General features: G+C 41.4%; 1 protein-coding gene across 1 annotated transcript in view; it reads right to left on the bottom strand.

Moving 5' to 3' along the window:
- Positions 1-18,340, bottom strand: part of nrxn1a (neurexin 1a) — a 1,747,513-nt gene that overhangs the window by 1,163,758 nt on the left and 565,415 nt on the right. The gene's annotated exons all lie outside the window — the stretch shown is intronic.

Raw genomic sequence — 18,340 nt, 5'->3', positions numbered from 1 at the left:
TGGCAGAGAATCTGAAATCACAAATATATATCAATAATCTGGAATTGTGGTGTGCATGACTTTTAAATGGTTTAAAATTAATATGTGAGCCTGAATCTCCATCATCTGTTTCTGACAGGTAAGCTTTCTGCTGAGAATGTAAAGTCAGAAAATTAATTAACAAAGTTTGTAAAGTTTATTTATTTGTGTCACAAGTGGGTTTACATTAACACTTAATGAAATTACTGTGAAAATCCCCTAGTTACCACCAGCGCCTGTTCGGGAACATAGAAGGAGAATTCATCATGGCTATTACACTTAAGCAGCACATGTTTTGGCCTGAGAGAGGAAACTGGAGCACCTGAAAGAAACCCACGCAGACATGGGGAGAACGTGCAGATTCCACACAGTGACCCAAGCCGGAAAATCCCACCCATTGTCTTTTCAGTTGCTGTTCTGATGTTAAATTTCTGCAGGATGTTCTCCCACTTAGCTATCAAAACTTTGGGAAATTCCTTGAAAAGAAATTGTCTAGAGTGCTTACACAATCTTTACAATGTTTGTGAAGTTTTTTTTCCCCAAAGTTTCAGTGGAGATGACCCCATAGAAACTCACCTGTTACTCCTTTGGTCTCGACCTGCAGGCCTGGCAGCATGTTATATTGTTAACTAAACAGTCTGAACATTGATTCCAAGCAAATTATAGATTTCATTGCATCTTAAATGTATCCTAAAGTAGTCAAAGGGGACAATTTCAACATGTTATAAGCTCTTCAGCTTACATTCCACCAAATTAAGCTGTTTCCTTGTCTCTCCCATAGCTGTTATATGGATGAGCCTTGTTGGTACATGGGAAAGGCAAAATTTGAATGACTTTGGATTTTACCTCACATTATTTAATTTCACAGCTCTCAGTCAAGAATTGATGATTTATTTTATTCTACTTGCTCAGTTTTCTCCATCCTGCTGCTGTAGGGCACTCTTGGAAATTGTGATAGGTAAAAAAAAAATTCCAACAGCAGCTTTAGGTCAGAACAGGCTGAGTAACAGTGAAATGGTGAAGGAAAGAGAGCAGTGAATCAACAGCAGATAGAAATGCCCTGAGGCCCCACTGACTTTTGTAAACGCTCACATGCTGACCAAGCCTCTGAATGTGCCAAATAATGTGAGACGGAAATCTTATTTTTTTATTCCTTTGCCACCACAATCTTCTCCAAACTTGAATAATTTGCTGCTGAAATGAATTAGCCTTTCCAAAGATGCTTTAACTGTTTTTCACATTTGTGTCTTCCTGTAAAACAACTTTGTGCCCACGCATATTTTCATCCATACATTGTGAATGATTTTTTTAATAAGAATCTTTTGCATAAATTAAGCATCTCTAACTTTGTATGGAAATTTATTTCCGACAAACTTTACAACAGAGTCTACTTAAACTAGTTCATCTCCGAATTGTACTCGGAAATATTGCAAAGGTACATATGTGATCAAACTATGAGGGGCTTAAAATTAAATTATTTCATTAGCAATTTTAACATAAATAATCCCTACTACTTTTAATTATTAACATTTCATTTAAAAGAATAATGCAACTACATAAACATGCTATATAAAGTTATACAACATCAGATGAAGTCAATATAAATGAACATTGGTATAATGGTCAGCCTATCTGCTACCATCAGTTTTATGCTCTGGCTGAAGCTCAACTTCATCCACAAAGGCACCACATGCATGGACTCTGAACTCCCTATAGGTTCTAAAATTGTTGTCCAAAGACAACACAATATAATTGTACATGGAGCAACAACAGCATTGTTAGTGCTATTTAGCCTCAGTCCCAGTCAATTCCACATCAATTTCAAATGCACATCACATAAATTAGAAAGGTCTCCAAATGTCACCATAAGTGAGTAGACCACTGTTTTCAAGGCATTCGGATAGACTTGCCAAATTTGAAAGTATGCAAACATTAAGTTGACATTGATAGGCAGATTCTTATCTATAGGAGTAAGGTCTTTACCTTGTGATGCAATGGCAGCATTGTCACCACAAAGTAACTTCCGCAGAGTTGTATCAGGTATGTCATGAATGTTGACAAAAAACTCAAAGAAGTCAGTACATATTATTAAGACAGACTATAATGGAGGGGGCAGGCTCTACCAATGATCTCTACCAATGACTAGAAAAGGAAACAATAGAGTTGTATTAAGAAGTAGCTAGGAATCACAGTGCAATGATATTTGATTACCCAAGATGTCTTGATCATTAACTCACATTTACAAATGTGGCATTGGCAGTGGATAAATTGAATTGCTTTGAGAGGGGATCTTGCACCCATGTTCACCATGAGCACAAAGGCAATCTGGGCACAAAATCCCATGGGGATCCCTGGAAAATGAAAATCTTGTTGGCAAGAACCTGTCTTCTGATTTTCCCTGTTCTCCACAAGTGACTTAACAAGATTCCTGCCCAGAAAGACCAGGAACCTCATTTCAATAATTTTAAATTTTAAATAAATATGGCAGGTTTTCCCACCACATTGTCCACCCACATTTGGAATTCCTGTCACATCAGCGACGATTGCAATTGATTTTTAAAAATGTGAACCAGACGAAGAGAATTCGTCGGGGATGCATAGGCCAGTATAGCCTCTAGGGAGAGAAGGTCATGGCCAGGCAGTATCCTGGCATTTCCGCCTGGCACTGACATTTTCTCTTTATGCTGTCTCTGGCCCTTCCCCCAGCACGCCAGAACTACCCATGGGTAAGATCTCACATTTCAAAGCGGGGCAGGAGTGTTGTTCGCGTGCCCTGATTTCTGGAAACCCAATTTTGCCAGCGTTTTCCACCCCCATATCATCAGTTTAATGGCATGGGTCATGCCTCTGTTTCTTTTGCACAGTGTGCTCTATATTGTAGTGGGAAAGACCAGCTAGCTGCATGCTGGATTTTTCACCTCAGCTAGTATTCTGTGCAGGAATGGAGAAATTCTGCCCTCTGTTTCACTTATCAAATTGAACCGAAAACCAAATTCAATGCCACTTTTTATAGGGTGAACCTGGTTGGACCAAACTATTGTGGTCTGAAAGGGATATTTTTTAAAATAATAGCCTCAAAGACAAGGTTGAGATGGGTCGATAAAAAAAACTTCCTTAATCCATGAGTTTTGCATAGGTGTGATAATGAGTAATAAATAGTCCAAAAATGTGTGGATTAGGTTGGTTGGCCATGCTAAATTGACCCTAGTGTCAGGAGAATTACAGGATAAATATGTGAGGTTATGGGAATAGAGCCTGGGTGGGATTGTGGTTTGTACAGACTCGAAGGGCTGAATGGCCTCCTCCTGTGCTGTTGTGATTCTATGATTCTAGTGATGTTGTTTGATGGTATCCCATTTTGAGCAGGCTAATGGCAACTGGTTTATTCAAGCATTTTTGAATCCTCCCCATCAAATAAAAAGTGGTGAATTGACAGACCCTATGTATACTTAGACCTGTTTGCTTCAGCCTATGCAAAGATTTCAATTTAAGATATTTCTGCCGATGCAATTACATTTAAATGCTAGACAATATGCGTTGGCTAACATTGCTAATTTTAAAACTCAGAAGTTTGCTGAATTTTGACTGCATTCATGGAGTGTACACAGCAGGCAAATAAGTTTTTGATAACAGCAGCTGCAAGACCTGTTTTTGCAGATAGAAAAAGCATGTGGAAAATATTCTGATAATGAGATAAGAATGGAAATGTAGGTGGTGATTTTCCCCCCTGCTTGGAGAATTGCATGCCGGCTGATTCGCAAGATTCGCACATCTGTTCCTGCCCCGTGTACATCACCCAGCACCAAATATCCAGCACCATCTAGCTATGCTGGAAATGGGGGGGAACACTGGGTAAATACTTCGCATCTGATTTTAATCTTATTTTAGTGTGCTTAGTGGCGTTGGGACTGAATTCTCCAGGCCCACTAGCATCTCCCACCCCATCAGGAGTATTTCACTTCAGCAGGGTTCAGACTGGTTTGCCACTTTTGGGGAACTAACGGGCCGATCCCACTGGAATAAAGGGGGAGGCAATCAGGCTCCCCCGTCTCTGGGGGTTGGCGGCAGGAGATAGTGACCCTAGGCATGGGCACCCTAGTAGTGCCAGCCTGTGCTCCCTGGAACTGTCCAAGAGGCAAACTGCTGATGCTCAGGGGGCACCTTGGCACTGCCCAGTCATCGGGCAGTGCCAAGGGGGTGGGGCTTCTGAGGGGTGTGGCCTGCTGGGTAAAGAGCCTAAAGGGTGATTAGTGGGGTTGCAGGATCCTACTGCCAATCTACATTGGGAGTGATGTGGGTTGGAGGGAGGTCAGCAATCAGGGTAAGATGGGTGGGGGGCAGTGAGGGAGGGGATGGGCAGCTGAGAGATCTTCCACGGGAGAGGGTCTACATCCCTGGGGGAGGTCTGCTGGGTGACAGTGATTCTATTGGGAGGTTTGGGGGGATCGTCACTGCTGGGGGTGGGGGGCGGGAGGGGGTGGAAATCGGGCAGTCCAGGACAGTGGGGGAGTTTGGGGTTGGCTCACAAATGGATGGGGGGGCCATGAGCAGGCTGTAGGAGGGTGGAGGGGCAGTATTGTGAGGGTCCCAGGCTGGCCAGTGATTGAGCTGGCCAGCAAACTGCAGGCTGACTGTTCAGGCCACTGTGCATGCATAGAGGCCTGGAACTGTCAGCCTCCGGCTTGGATAGGCCCCACTCCCCCCCGAGCTTTTAATAATATTCCCAACTGTGACCTCTGTATTGAACAGGGTGTGAGAGATTCTTGACTGAAGTCACACTGAAAAAAACCAGCGTGATTTACACCCGTTTTCCCCGCAAATTCAACACTTTGAACTTTTTTGGGAGAGTCGGAGCCATTGTTTGGAATTGTGTTCAGTTTTTTTTTGTTTTCAAAATCCCTTCCAGTACAGTCTGGCTTAGCATCCAGACTCAAAGTTTGTTTTTTTTCTGCTAATGTCATGGTTTAATTTTCTTTAAGTTCTTTTCAATAAAAGGAATCCATTTTTAAAATCATACTAAGTGTTGTCCCCTCATCTGTTCAGAGGAATGAATTGACTCTACAGGAATAGACCTTTTATTTATTTGTTCACAGGATGTGGATATTGCTGGATGGCTAGCTTTTATTGTCCATCCATGATTGCCCTTGAGAAGGTTATGGTGAGCTGCCTTCTTGAACTGTTGCATGTGGTGTGGGTATACCCACAGTGCTGTTAGGAAGTGGATTGTGCAATTTTGACCTAGCAACAATGAAGGAATGGTGGTTATCGAACCAAATAAGTATAGCACATGGCTTGCAGGGAAACTTGCAGGCACTGGTGTTCCCATACAACCAATGCTTTTGTCCTTCTAGCTGGTAGAGGTCACAGGTTTGGGAGATACTGCCTAAGGAGAATTAGTGAGTCGTTGCAGTGCATCCTGTAAATGATACTCAGTGCCATGTGTGTCGTGGAAGCAACAAATGTTAAAGTTGATGGATGAGGTGCCAATCAAGCAAGTTGCTTTGTCCTGAATGATGCTGAGCTTCTTAAGTATTGTTGGAGCTGCACTCACCCAGGCAAGTGGAGAGTATTCAATCACATTCCTGACTTGTTCCCTGTAGATAAATGGTAGACAAGCTTTGGGTTTGAGGAGGTGAGTTCTCTCCATATACTTCTCAGCCTCTGACTTGCTCCTGTAACCACAATATTGATATGGCTGGTCCAGGTCAGTTTCTGGCAAACCCACAGGATATTGATAGCGGAGGATTCGGGAAAGGTAATTCCATTGAATATCAAGAAGAATTGGTTAGATTTTGTTTTGTTGACAATCGTTACTCACCGACATTTGTGTAGCACAAATGCAACTTGTCACTTCTCAGCCAAAGCCTGCCTATTGTCCAAGTCTTGGTGCATGCGAACAAGTTCTGCTTCAGTATCTAAGGAGTCGTGAATGGTGCTGAACATTGTGCAATCAAGAGTGAACATCCCACTTCTGAACTTCTGACAGGAAGAATTTATTTCATGAGCAGTTGAAGATGGTTGGGCCTTGACGACTATCCTGGGGAACTCTGACAGTCCTGCAGCTGAGATGATTAACCTCCAACAACCACACCCATCTTTCTTTGTGCGAGGGTATAACTACAAACAGTAGAGAGATTTTTTTCCTTGATTTCCACTGACTTTCATTTTGCTTGGGCTCCTTGACACCACATTCTGTTAAATGCCATCTTGATGTCAAGGGCTGTCACATCACCTCACCACTTGAGCTCTTCTGGCCATGTCTGGTTCAAAGTTTGGTTCTAAATTCTTGAGGAAATCTGTCCCTGTCAGCTAAACACTATTTCTTAAAGGCATGATATCCTTTTTTTTACTTTATCTGTGTTATTTAAAGGAGATAGTGAAAAAGTGGTAGGACTTAGATGGACTCCAAGAGCTCATACTATCTCGTTAGTTTATCAGTTTTCAATCTTTCATTTACAGAGAATATATATGGACTGACAACATTGTCCACAAATTTGTGTTCATATTATGTTACCATGCTAAACCTTACTAAGTTACGTCCAAGCTTTGCCACTGAAATGAATACAGTCAAGAACTTGCATGGTAATGTTCCACTTCTTCAGATGGACAGATTTCAGTGACAAAAGCACATTTTCTGTTTTTGGATGAAAAGGAGAAGAATTGCATTGACATGAAGTATTCAATGAACTTGGGGTGTCCCAAAATCCTTTATGCCAATTAAGTGTTTTTGAGTTCTGTCATTTTGAATGTTGGGAAGTGGACCAGTGCATTTGCACACTGCAAAGTCCAACTAGCTGTAATGAGATAATGTTTAGATAATCCATTTACTAATGATAATAGTTAAGGAACAAGTATTGGCTGAAGCATTAACAGAACTCTCTTGCTCATCTTCAAATTTTGCCACGGAAACTCCGAAGTCAACCTTTGGAGGCAGATGGAACTGCAGTTTAGGGTCTCATCAGAAAAAGAGTCACCACTTCTCATAATCTTTCTCCAGCTGTTCGTGAGGAATATGAATCCTATGAGAGCAATGAAATACATTATCATGTAAGCCTAGATAAGAAGATGATCAATGTTCATGATGCTCTGGAATCAGCTTGATAAAGTGTGCTTCATCTTCAATATTGATATCAGTAAACAAGTTCAATTTCAGTGTGGCTTTGGTGCGTTCTAACAGTGCTGTTTCGAAGCCCATGTACACAATTATGTGTCTATGGTTACTGCAAGGAAAATTTCCTAGCACCGTTCTCAAATTTGTAAAGGAATACCACCTCTCATCAGAAAGCGGACTGTGTGCTTGCTCCATCTGGTTAAGTGAAAGTCTCTGGTTATTGTTGGTTAAAAAGCAGACAGATACCTATGAAGGATGCCACTGCAGTTAAATTATTTCTACCGTAGTCACATTGTGAATAGTGGCTATTTAGGTCACCAAGACTCACAGATAAATTACAAAAAATACTAAGGTTTAAGTTGCATTATTTGATTGATACAATAATGATGTTCACTTATCCTGATTCACAAAGAATTCAAGAATTTTCAGAGTGAAAGGAATGCACCACCATGAGTTCTGATCCTCCGCAAGTTGCTAGGTGATTTTCTTTATTGCCAAACTCAATGAAAGTTTGTTGTTGCTTTGAGGCTGTCCATTGAATTTAGTGATTAACATGAAATGGATTTATGGTGTCATTACAAATGCGTCCTTCCCAATTCATTTAGGACTGGTAGCCAATGACATAGTAATGTTGTGTGCCATGTCAGGACCTTTTCTTCTTCTCTGCAGAGGATAACAAGGAGATGCTAATCATGTGACTTATTGTCCTGAAATGCCACAACTTTGGAGGCTCATAAAGGAAGTGAAGAAGCTGTGGGGCCCCAATCCTACAGTAAATTGTTTCATTTTATTCATTTTGGCAGCATGGTTGAGGCTATATTTTTGTGCCAGTTTTGTCATCCGTGCAAATTAGATTTCTCACAGAAAATAATTTTTCGGATACAGTATAGGAATGATTTGAGGCGTGACATGTGGTGTGACTATTAAAAGGAAATAAATGATTTTGGACCAATGATTCCTGAAGATTTCCACCCTTGTGGGTTTCCTCAAGTCTGGATCTGTTCTAAACTAATTGATAGGGATTTCTATGATTAGCCATTGTCAATGTGCCAATCAACTACCAGAATGATAGAAGGTGAACTAGATGGCACTTGGTCCACATGTAGTACTTCCAATGTTCCTATGAAGGCAGTGATATGGTGTATCCACTGGGGTCAACCATTCACACTCATAATGAACAGGATCTTACTTCATAGATGAAGTATGTTTGTACATTTAGCATACTTACCATACCCTCTGTTTATTCATTTCTTAAGGACGACTGGATTATAATGACCTTTTCTTCTGCTTGATCTTTTAATTTTTTAAAATTGCCTTGTGGTCTCTTTTTGTCTTCATCTCTGAATCTAATCTACATTCTGTCCTCAAAATTCATGCATTAAATTTGATTCAAGTTCATTCTATTTTCTCCTCTGTATTTTATTCTCTTCTTCTATTTTTTGCCTTTCATTGGTTGGGGGAACTCATTGGACACAATTCCATTTGTGACATTGATGTGTCATTACTGGTAAGAGATCTTTGCAATTTACAATGCAATTATATTGTGACATCAATGGGTGAGTGTAGAAGACCAACTAACCTCATTATTGCCACATTTGCCACTTTCTGATTTGATTTTGATTTGATTTATTATTGTCACATGTATTAACATACAGTGAAATGTATTGTTTCTTGCACGCTATGCAGACAAAGCATACCGTTCATTGAGAAGGAAACAAGAGAGTGCAGAATGTAGTATTACAGTCATAGCTAGGGTGTAGAGAAAGATCAACTTAATGCAAGATAGGTCCATTCAAAAGGCTGACAGCAGCAGGGAAGAAGCCTTTCTTGAGTCGGTTGGCACATGACTTCAGACTTTTGTGCCTTTTTCCTGACAGAAGAAGGTGGAAGAGAGAATGTCTGGGCTGTGTGGGGTCCTGTATTATGCGAGCTGCTTTTCAGATGCAACAGGAAGTGCAGACAGATTCAATAGACGGAAGGCTGGTTTGCGCAATGGATTGGGCTGCATTCATGACCTTTTGTAGTTCCTTGTGGTCTTCGACAGAGCATGAGCCATACCAAGCTGTGATACAACCAGAAAGAATGCTTTCTATGGTGCATCTGCAAACATTGCACCATCTGTAAAAGCTGACCCACAGCTATGTAGCATTCAGCGATAGCAGAATTTTAAGTTTATATACTTTGAGACATCGGAAAGATAATTATATTCAGCGTATGCTGGATGTTGCACATTACGATAAAATGTCTTGCAATTGATCCTACATTTCTTTGATATTGAATCAAATCGAAATTATAACAATATCTAGAGCCTTCATTGTCATTTTTCTTTTCATAGCCCGCTAACTATCAGATTTAATAAATTCAACTTCACAACTTGTCCTGGTTGGAACCATTGCACTTCCATAATAAGAAGCAACAGAATCTCTGTAAGTAGTATTGCAATATTGGGATATTCATCAGTAATAGTATGAATGCATAACCTAGCAAAATAATTCAATGAGTTTATCTACTGAGTGGCTAAACCAAAAGTCTACAGACACTGCGGCAGGAATTTTATGGCTGTTAGTGCCAGTGGGATTTTCTGGTCCCTCCGACAGTCCACCGCTGCCATGCATTTCCCAGTGGCATAGGGAACAGCCAATGGGGGGGGTGGTAAATGGGGGGTGGGGGGCTGATATATTGGAGTGTGGGCCGCAGTCAAGCAGCTGACTTGGAAAAAGTTTGGATGTAGTCACAAGAGCTGCCAGGTGCAAACGTGGCCTGTTTATTAGGCCTGCCTTCGTGGCAAGCAACTTAATCTAGTTAAAAGCAAAACAGAATGCCCCCACCCCTCGCACCCTCTCCATGCCCCATTCATGTCACTTCATACCTCCCACCCTCATGGTTCTTCACACTGCCCATATCAAATGATCACACAAACATATTCCAGGGTTTCTTTCTCCTGCAAAAATTCCCCTATGGCACTTCATGAACCCCATATCAAGCTATTCTCCAAATCTACGTCTTTGACCCCTCATCTGTTGTCAAAATATTTGTCCCAAAACATCCCCTACAATACCTCATGCCCCCATGCCAAGATCTACCCCAAAGAACTCCAAAAGCCAAGTAATGCCAAGTAATGGCACTGCCATGCCTATTCACCTAGTATACTGTGTATAAATGCAATTAACCAATAGTGATAGTAGAATGGGTAAAGAAAAGCTTTTTTTGAATGTCATTCATAGAACATAGAAAAACTACAGCACAAACAGGCCCTTTCGGCCCACAAATTGTGCCGATCATATCCCTACCTACTAAGCTTACCTATCACCCTCAATTCTATTAAGTCCCATGTACTCATCCAGAAGTCTCTTAAAAGATCCTATCAAATTTGCCTCCACCACCACTGACGGCAGCTGATTCCACTCATCCACTACCCTCTGAGTGAAAAACTTATCTGTGACATCTCCTGTGTACCTATTCCCCAGCACCTTAAATCTGTGTCCTCTCGTAGCAACCATTTCAGCCCTGGGAAAAAGCCTCTGAGAATCCACCCGGTCTATACCTCTCAACATCTTATACACCTCTATCAGGTCACCTCTCATCCTTCGTCTCTCCAACGACTTATTCATTGATAACTTTCCACTTCCTGAAAAATACACACATTTACTCCAGTCTAATAAAAGTGCCAATCACGCAAACCATTTAAAGTATTAATAGCAGAAACAATAAGCACTTGAAATGTCTATCTGGTGGAAATAATCATTGTGAAATTGACAGGATAGATCAGAGAGCAGATCTGGCAATTGAGCAATGTTTTATCTTGGCATCAAGTGTCTTTACAGGGTAATTGATGGCTGGGCTCTGAGGCAAATCTTATGATGTATTCTTGGTTGAGTGCCCAGAGATCCATTAAGATGCTAAAACAACTAAGCCCAAGGAAAGCATTGCTAGATTGATACCTCTGGCTCGCTGACTCTTCTGCCAATTGTACAATGTTTATTTACACAAAATAAAGATATTTCAATTGCTTGCATTTTCTGCCATTAGTATTTTAAATGGTCTGGATGATTCACACTTTAATAAGTTTCTTTTAATGAAAGTGCAAAGTTATTAATGACTAACTTCTTTAAAAATGCTTACTCATCCTACTTTTCAATAAGGTTAATTGTTTCTGTACAATGTATGATGGGTGAATGGGCATGGAAGTATCATAGCTTGACAGAGAATTATGAGAGGTCATAGGCATATTCTGCAGGATATACCTTGGCATGGGAAGCATGAGCAGAACCTTTTGATCTCACCTTTCAAAAAATTCCCCTGATGCAGACTATGGTTTACAACACTTTTGAGGTGTTGTGCATCACAACTCTTTGAAAATTTGGCATGACTAAAATTTGGCACAACTACATGAAAACTGCAAAGGACCAGATATGTCTAACTGCAATGGAATGATCAGGTCAGGAGTGCAACATGTGGTCTTTGGCCTAAACCAACCCACACCCTTAAAAGGCACCACTGAAAATCAGAAACCCCAGGGATGGGGATATCAACCCTCAAATACAGACCGAATTATCATTTGTAAAAGGCTCCCAAGTCATGCCAACTCAGTGAAAATCCTGCCCTATCTTTTCTGTATCAGTCAACATTCCCACAACTGGCTAATGATCATTGACCTTTCCTACAAATCTTCATGCGTGGATTTTGGATAAGGTCAGTCTCTGGTTTGCCTGTGATGTCTTCTGTTATCAAACAGCTTTCCAAAATTTACCATAAAGACTTTTACACAAATAGAACATTATTTAGCAAATATGGAGGCAACGGCTGCCAAAGGAACCTGATTATAGCAGGAACCAAAGAAGAAAGGTGATAACTGGCAAGAAGGAAAAAAAAATGTCATTTTCTTTATCCAGGAAAGGATTAGTTAGGAGCAGCAGCCCTGGCTATTACATTCCACAACAGCTTGATGGGAGCATTCAAGGCTGTCAATATACCAATAAATCCTCTGGACAATAAAGTACTGAATCTTACCTTGAAGATGATTTGAAAAACACTGACACCATTCCAAGTGAATACCAATTACAACAGTCACTGCCAGAAGTATTTCGAGGGACAGAAGGCAAAGTTATGTAAGTAAAAGAGAGAATGTTCCGTTGCGAAAGTTAGTAAAAGTTAGTCAAATAAAAATGTACTGATCCATTTCACAGGTAGGAGACAAAATGACGAGTGACAGGGGTCAGTCCATTTTTATTCAACTGACTGCCAACTAACACAACAGTACTCAGTTGGAATTATACTATTTCCTCATACTGACTCATGTTCAGAAATCAGTACTATTATTTGTTGCCATTTTTTAACCTCATTGTAATGTTGACCAAGTATGTTAGACATCATTTATAGCAGTCACTACTTTTCATTCTAATCTGTAAGTCAGCTATTTCAAACGTTTGGAACACTTCTGCTTTGGTTTAATAAATAGAAGGTGGAACTGGTAGTTCTGAAATTCAAAAAGGGGATACTTATAATGACAGCCTCCAACGGGGAAAGGCCCCGGGGCTGGACGGGCTGACCGTAGAGTTCTTCAGGGCGTTCTGGGACGTCCTGGGGAACGACTACGCGGGGGTCCTGGGGAGAGCATTGCTACCGGGGAGATGCCCCTTTCGTGGCGTAGGGCAGTCATAGCTCTGCTGCCAAAGAAGGGGGATCTCCAGCAACTTAAATACTGGCGCCCGGTCTCCCTCCTCAGCACGGATTACAAAATCTTCGCCAGGGCGTTGTCTTCACGCCTCGCATCTGTGCTGGACCACATGATCCACCCCGACCAGTCCTACATGGTCCCGGGTCGCTCCATCCACGACAATATCCATCTGGTCCGGGACCTGATCCACCATTCCCAGAGGGCTGGTTTGTCGAGCGCCTTCTTGTCCTTAGATCAGGAGAAGGCGTTCGACAGGGTGGAGCACGAGTATTTACTCGGAACTCTGCGGGCATTCGGGTTCGGGACGCAGTTTGTTGCCCGGATCCGATTACTGTACTCTGCCGCAGAGGGACCTCGGGGTCCTTGTGCATGTGTCGCAAAATCCCAGCTTGCAGGTGCAGCAGGTGGTCAGGAAGGCAAATGGGATGCTGGCCTTCATAGCGAGGGGGATTGAATATAAAAGTAGGGAGGTCTTGCTGCGGCTGTATAGGGCATTGGTGAGGCCGCAGCTGGAGTACTGTGTGCAGTTTCGGGCGTCGTACTTACGCAAGGATATTTTGGCCTTGGAGGGAGTGCAGAGGAGGTTTACTAGGCGGATGCCGGAGTTGAGGGGGTTGAGCTATGAGGAGAGGCTGAATAAACTAGGCTTGCACTCGTTAGAGTTTAGAAGAATGAGGGGAGATCTCATTGAGATATATAAGATGATGAATGGGATGGATAGGATAGAGGTGGAGAGACTCTTCCTGCTCAGAAAGGACAGTAGGACTGGGGGGCACAGCCTCAAGATAAAGGCGGGGCGGTTTAGAACGGAGTTGAGGAGGAACTTCTTCACTCAAAGGGTGGTGAATCTCTGGAATTCTCTGCCCGTTGAAGTGGTGGAGGCTGCCTCGCTAAATATTTTTAAGACGCGGGTTGATGGGTTTTTGATGAGAGGGGGGATTAAGGGTTATGGGGAGAGGGCGGGAATGTGGAACTGAGCCACGACAGATCAGCCATGATCTTATTGAATGGCGGGGCAGGCTCGAAAGGCTAGATGGCCTACTCCTGCTCCTATTTCTTATGTTCTTATGTTCTTAAATTGCAAACCTATTTAGAAAGAACCTTCTATGTGTATCCTTCACTCATCTTTGAGCCAAAACAGGGAGTGTCAGGTTATTCAACCGCAAGTGGCAGCAGATTATATATAAAAATTAGACACAGAAACCCATGGTCTGTTTTCCTGCAGCGCTTAAAATTCTATCTAACATACACAGGGAGTGGGTGAAGTATGGGTGCATTTAAGGCGAAACTACAAAAGCATTTGAAGGAGAATGTTTGATTTAGTTGAGGATAGAAAGATGGGAGCGCAAGTGGAACATAAATACCGACAGGGACTGGTTGGACCTATTGGCTGTGCCTATGGATATGCTTCTCACTTCTGACATCCCTCCAGTAGGAAATGGCAACTTTATGATATCAGATGCAGTAAGGATCAGTGTCTTGTGATGAAATTGTTTGTGGTACTCATCATCAAGGTATATATGTTAATAATTGTTTACTGAGTGGATGGATCTGCTGCTCATTGAACCATAACGTGTCAAGAATTCAAATTCTACAGGAAAAAAGGGAGGCAGTTTACAAAAAAAAATCAGATATCTCTTTCTTAAATTCTTAAGAGTCTTTGAAACACTAAAACGCACTAGGGGTCTTTGCAAGCATTATAGATTAGGTTCTCATATACAGCTTGAACTTTCACTTGATTAGTCTTAATTGCAAGGCAGTGTTTGGAGCAAAAGCATATATATTTCTACAAGCAATTTATCATTATGTATTAAAATACATTACAGGTTGTAAGAAATGCATTAAGAAAGTAACAGATAGAAGCGGATGTAGGTCATTCAGCTCCTCAGGCCTGTTCTACCATTGAATGGGATCACGGATGAACTTTGTTACCAACTCAATTTTCCTGCTCTATTCCCATATCTATTGAATCCCTTAGTTTCCAAAAATATGTCGGTCTCATTCTTGAATATACTAAATGAGTGAGCATCCACAATCTTCTGGGGAAAGTAACAGCAGTGATTTACAACCTTCTGATTGAAGAGATTTCTCAACATCTCAGTTCTAGCTAGCTCACTCCTTGTCCTGACACTATGAACCCTAATCTTAAACTCTCCAGTCAGGGGAAATAGCCTCTCAGCATCTTACCTGCCAATCCCCTAAATAATGATATACACTTGAATGAGATTAACTCTCATCCTTTAAACTCCGGAGAACATAAGCTAATTCTATCCAATCTCCCTTTTCGGGACAGGGATCTGACGCCAATAAGCTAACCTTTGTTGCACCCTCCAACTTTACTGCCCTCACCTCCATGTCAAGTATATCCTTCATTTGACAGGAAGACAAAAAATGTGCATTGTACTTCAGATGCAGTCTAACCAGGTGTAATTGCAGTAAACCTTCCTCCCCTTAGACTCCAGCCCCCTTGCAGTGAAGCTGCCTTCTCAATTGCTTGCTGTACCTGTCTGATAATATTGCAATTCTTGCACAAGGACATTTAATAACATTTAATAAACTCTATTTTTTAAAAAATGTGTTGCTTTTCTATTTTTCTTACCAAAGTCGATAACTTCCACTTTCCCATATTATAGTCTATCTGCCAACTTCTTGCCAGTCATTTAATTTGATTTATGACAGTCACATGTATTAGCATACAGTGAAAATTATTTTTTCTTCCACGCAATGCAAAAAGCATACCGTACATAGAGAAGGAAAGGAAAGGGTGCAGAATATAGCATTACAGTTATAGCGAGAATATTAAGAAAGATCAACTTAATATACGTAGGTCCATTCAAAAGTCTGATGGCAGCAGGGAAGAAACTGTTCTTCAGTTGGTCGGTACGTGATGTCAGATTTTTGTATCTTTTTCCCAATGGAAGAAAGTGGAAGGGAGTATATCCAGAGTGTATGGGATCCTTGATTATGCTGGCTGTTTTTCCAAGGCAGCAGGAAGTGTAGATAGAGTCAATGGATGGGAGGCTGGTTTGTGTGATGGATTAGGCTTTGTTCATGACCCTTTGTATTTCTTGTATTTTTGGACAGAGCAGGAGCCATAATCAAGCTGAAAGGATACTTCCTATGGTGCATTTGTAAATGTTGGTGAGAGTCATAGCAGACATGCCAAATTTCCTCAGCCTCCTGAGAAAGTCGAGATGTTGGTAGGCTTTCTTAACTATAGCATCAGTGTGGAGGGACCAGGACAGATCATTGGTAATTTGGACACCTAGAAAATTGAAGGTCTCAAACAGTTCCACTTCATTCATGTTGACGTAGACAGGAGCATGTCCTCCACTATGCTTCCTGAAGTCCATGACTATCTCTTTCATTTTACTGACATTGAGGAAGAGATTATTGTCGATGCACCAGTTCACCAGATAGGCTAACTCCTTCCTGTACTCTGTCTCATCATTGTTTGAAATCTCACCCACTACAGTCATGTCATCAGCAAATTTGAAAATCAAATTGGAGGGGAATTTAGCCGCACAATCATAGGTGTATAAGTACAGTAAGGAACTGGTTGACATCCTTTGTGATGTCCTCAGAGTTTACTTTCCCTCTTTGCTTTGTGACGTCAATAAACTTGGATTTGTACTTGGTTCCCTCATCCACATTGTTGATATATATTATAAGTAGCTAAGGCCCAAACACTGATCCATGCAAAACCTCACGATTATCCTGTCATCCCAAAAAATAACCCGTTTATTCCAACAGGCACTATTTTCTGTCTGTGCACCAATCCTCAATCTGTACCAACATATTACCACAATCTAATGAACCTTAATTCTGTATAACAATTTATTGTATGGCACCTTAACAAATGCACTCTGCATATATAAATAGTCATAGAATCCCTACAGCGCAGAAAGCGGCTATTTGGTCCATCCAGTCTGCACCAACCACAATCCCACCCAAGCCCTATCTCCATAACCCCATGCATCCATCCTGCTGGTCCTTCTGACACTAAGGGACAATTTAGCATGACCAATCCACCTAACCATACTATAACCATGCCAATCCACTTAACATCTTTGGACTGTGGGAGGAAACCGTCCCCTGGAGGAAATCCTCACAGACACAGGGAGAACATGCCGACTCCATACAGACAGTGACCCAAGCCAGGAATCAAACTCGAGTCCATGGTGCTGTGAGACAGCAGTGCACACCACTGTGCCACCGTGCCATCCACATTATGCTGCCTCAACTGCTTCACCCTATCCACCTTATTAGGTACATCCTGAAAATACTGGCAGACCATTCAAACATGACTTCCCTTTCATAAAATCAAGTTGACTTTATCTATTCATACTGTGATTTTCTAAGTACCACATCTTTAATTCCCTCAAATTTCCTTCCAATGAGTTCAGATTAACTGCCCAGCATTCCCCACTTTTTCTCTCACTTTCCTTTCTTAAACAAGCCAGGATAACATTTGATACTTTTCAATCCATGCTAACTATTCCAGAATCTAGGAAATTTGAGATGATCAAAAATCAATCAATTCATTATCTCTGCTGACATCTCATTTAAACTCAAGAATGCAGATGATCAGATTGGCCTGTCATCCTGATTAATTGTCCCCATTTTTTTCTTTACTACTATTAATTAATAGCCTTTTGGTAGTACAGAATTCGACTGTTGCTGAAATAAGAGACATGCCGTCAAAGCTTTTCATCTTGCAGTTTATCAGGGTAACTCACAAGAAGTTACCAACTTCAATGGGGGATTAGCAATTTATACTGTATCAGAAAATAGTGCTGATTGGTTAGCAACTGCACTCTGATTGGTGCAGCCATTGTCACAGGGAATGTAGCATGGAACAGTTAATTGTCCAGATTTGTTCAAATTCAAACCAGGCGGGTCAACTCTAATTGGTTGCCATTGCCCTCAGGAATAAACTGGGGAATGACTACTCCCTTAGTTTGGAAAAGCTGAAAAGCGTGGACATGTTCCTTCTGTCGGCAAAGGACAAGGCCTGGTGTGTGAATATACGTGGCTTCGAGTATGCATAAGTGAGTCACATTTCGAGCTTGGCTGACAATCTCAAATAAATTTTCAGTGTAATTCTGAGCACAATCCAGATTGCTCAGCAGATGCTGGCCAATTGTAGATTCACATCTAATGTTGGACTATGTTTTGAGTTTTGTAAGCACAGGCTGGTTGGATGCAGTCAGTACTTCACCTGTTATAAACAGCTGAAGGAATATGCTGTTTAATACAATCTGCCAATCATTGGGACACTATGATAGTGTATCTTTGATTCTTAGCAATATTAATTAAGTTCCTGACTATCATTAGATCCTTAGTTCCCCATAGCTTTCATTATGTTCCTTTTATCTTCCACTGTAGAAAAGGACCAAAGGCCATATGTTCACAGCAGAAGCAGCAATTGGGAGGTGGAGACACTCTCTCATGGACCGGTAAAATCCAAGTCCATATCTCAGTAAAACTATCCGATCAAACCCATACATCCCCACTTATGCCATTAATTCAGC

The sequence above is a fragment of the Carcharhinus amblyrhynchos genome, chromosome 12 (genome assembly GCF_965287045.1).
Source record: "Carcharhinus amblyrhynchos chromosome 12, sCarAmb.v2.hapA, whole genome shotgun sequence".
NCBI lineage: Eukaryota > Metazoa > Chordata > Chondrichthyes > Carcharhiniformes > Carcharhinidae > Carcharhinus > Carcharhinus amblyrhynchos.
The sequence above is the reverse complement of the archived record's forward strand: the minus strand, read 5'-3'. Positions and strand labels throughout refer to the sequence as shown.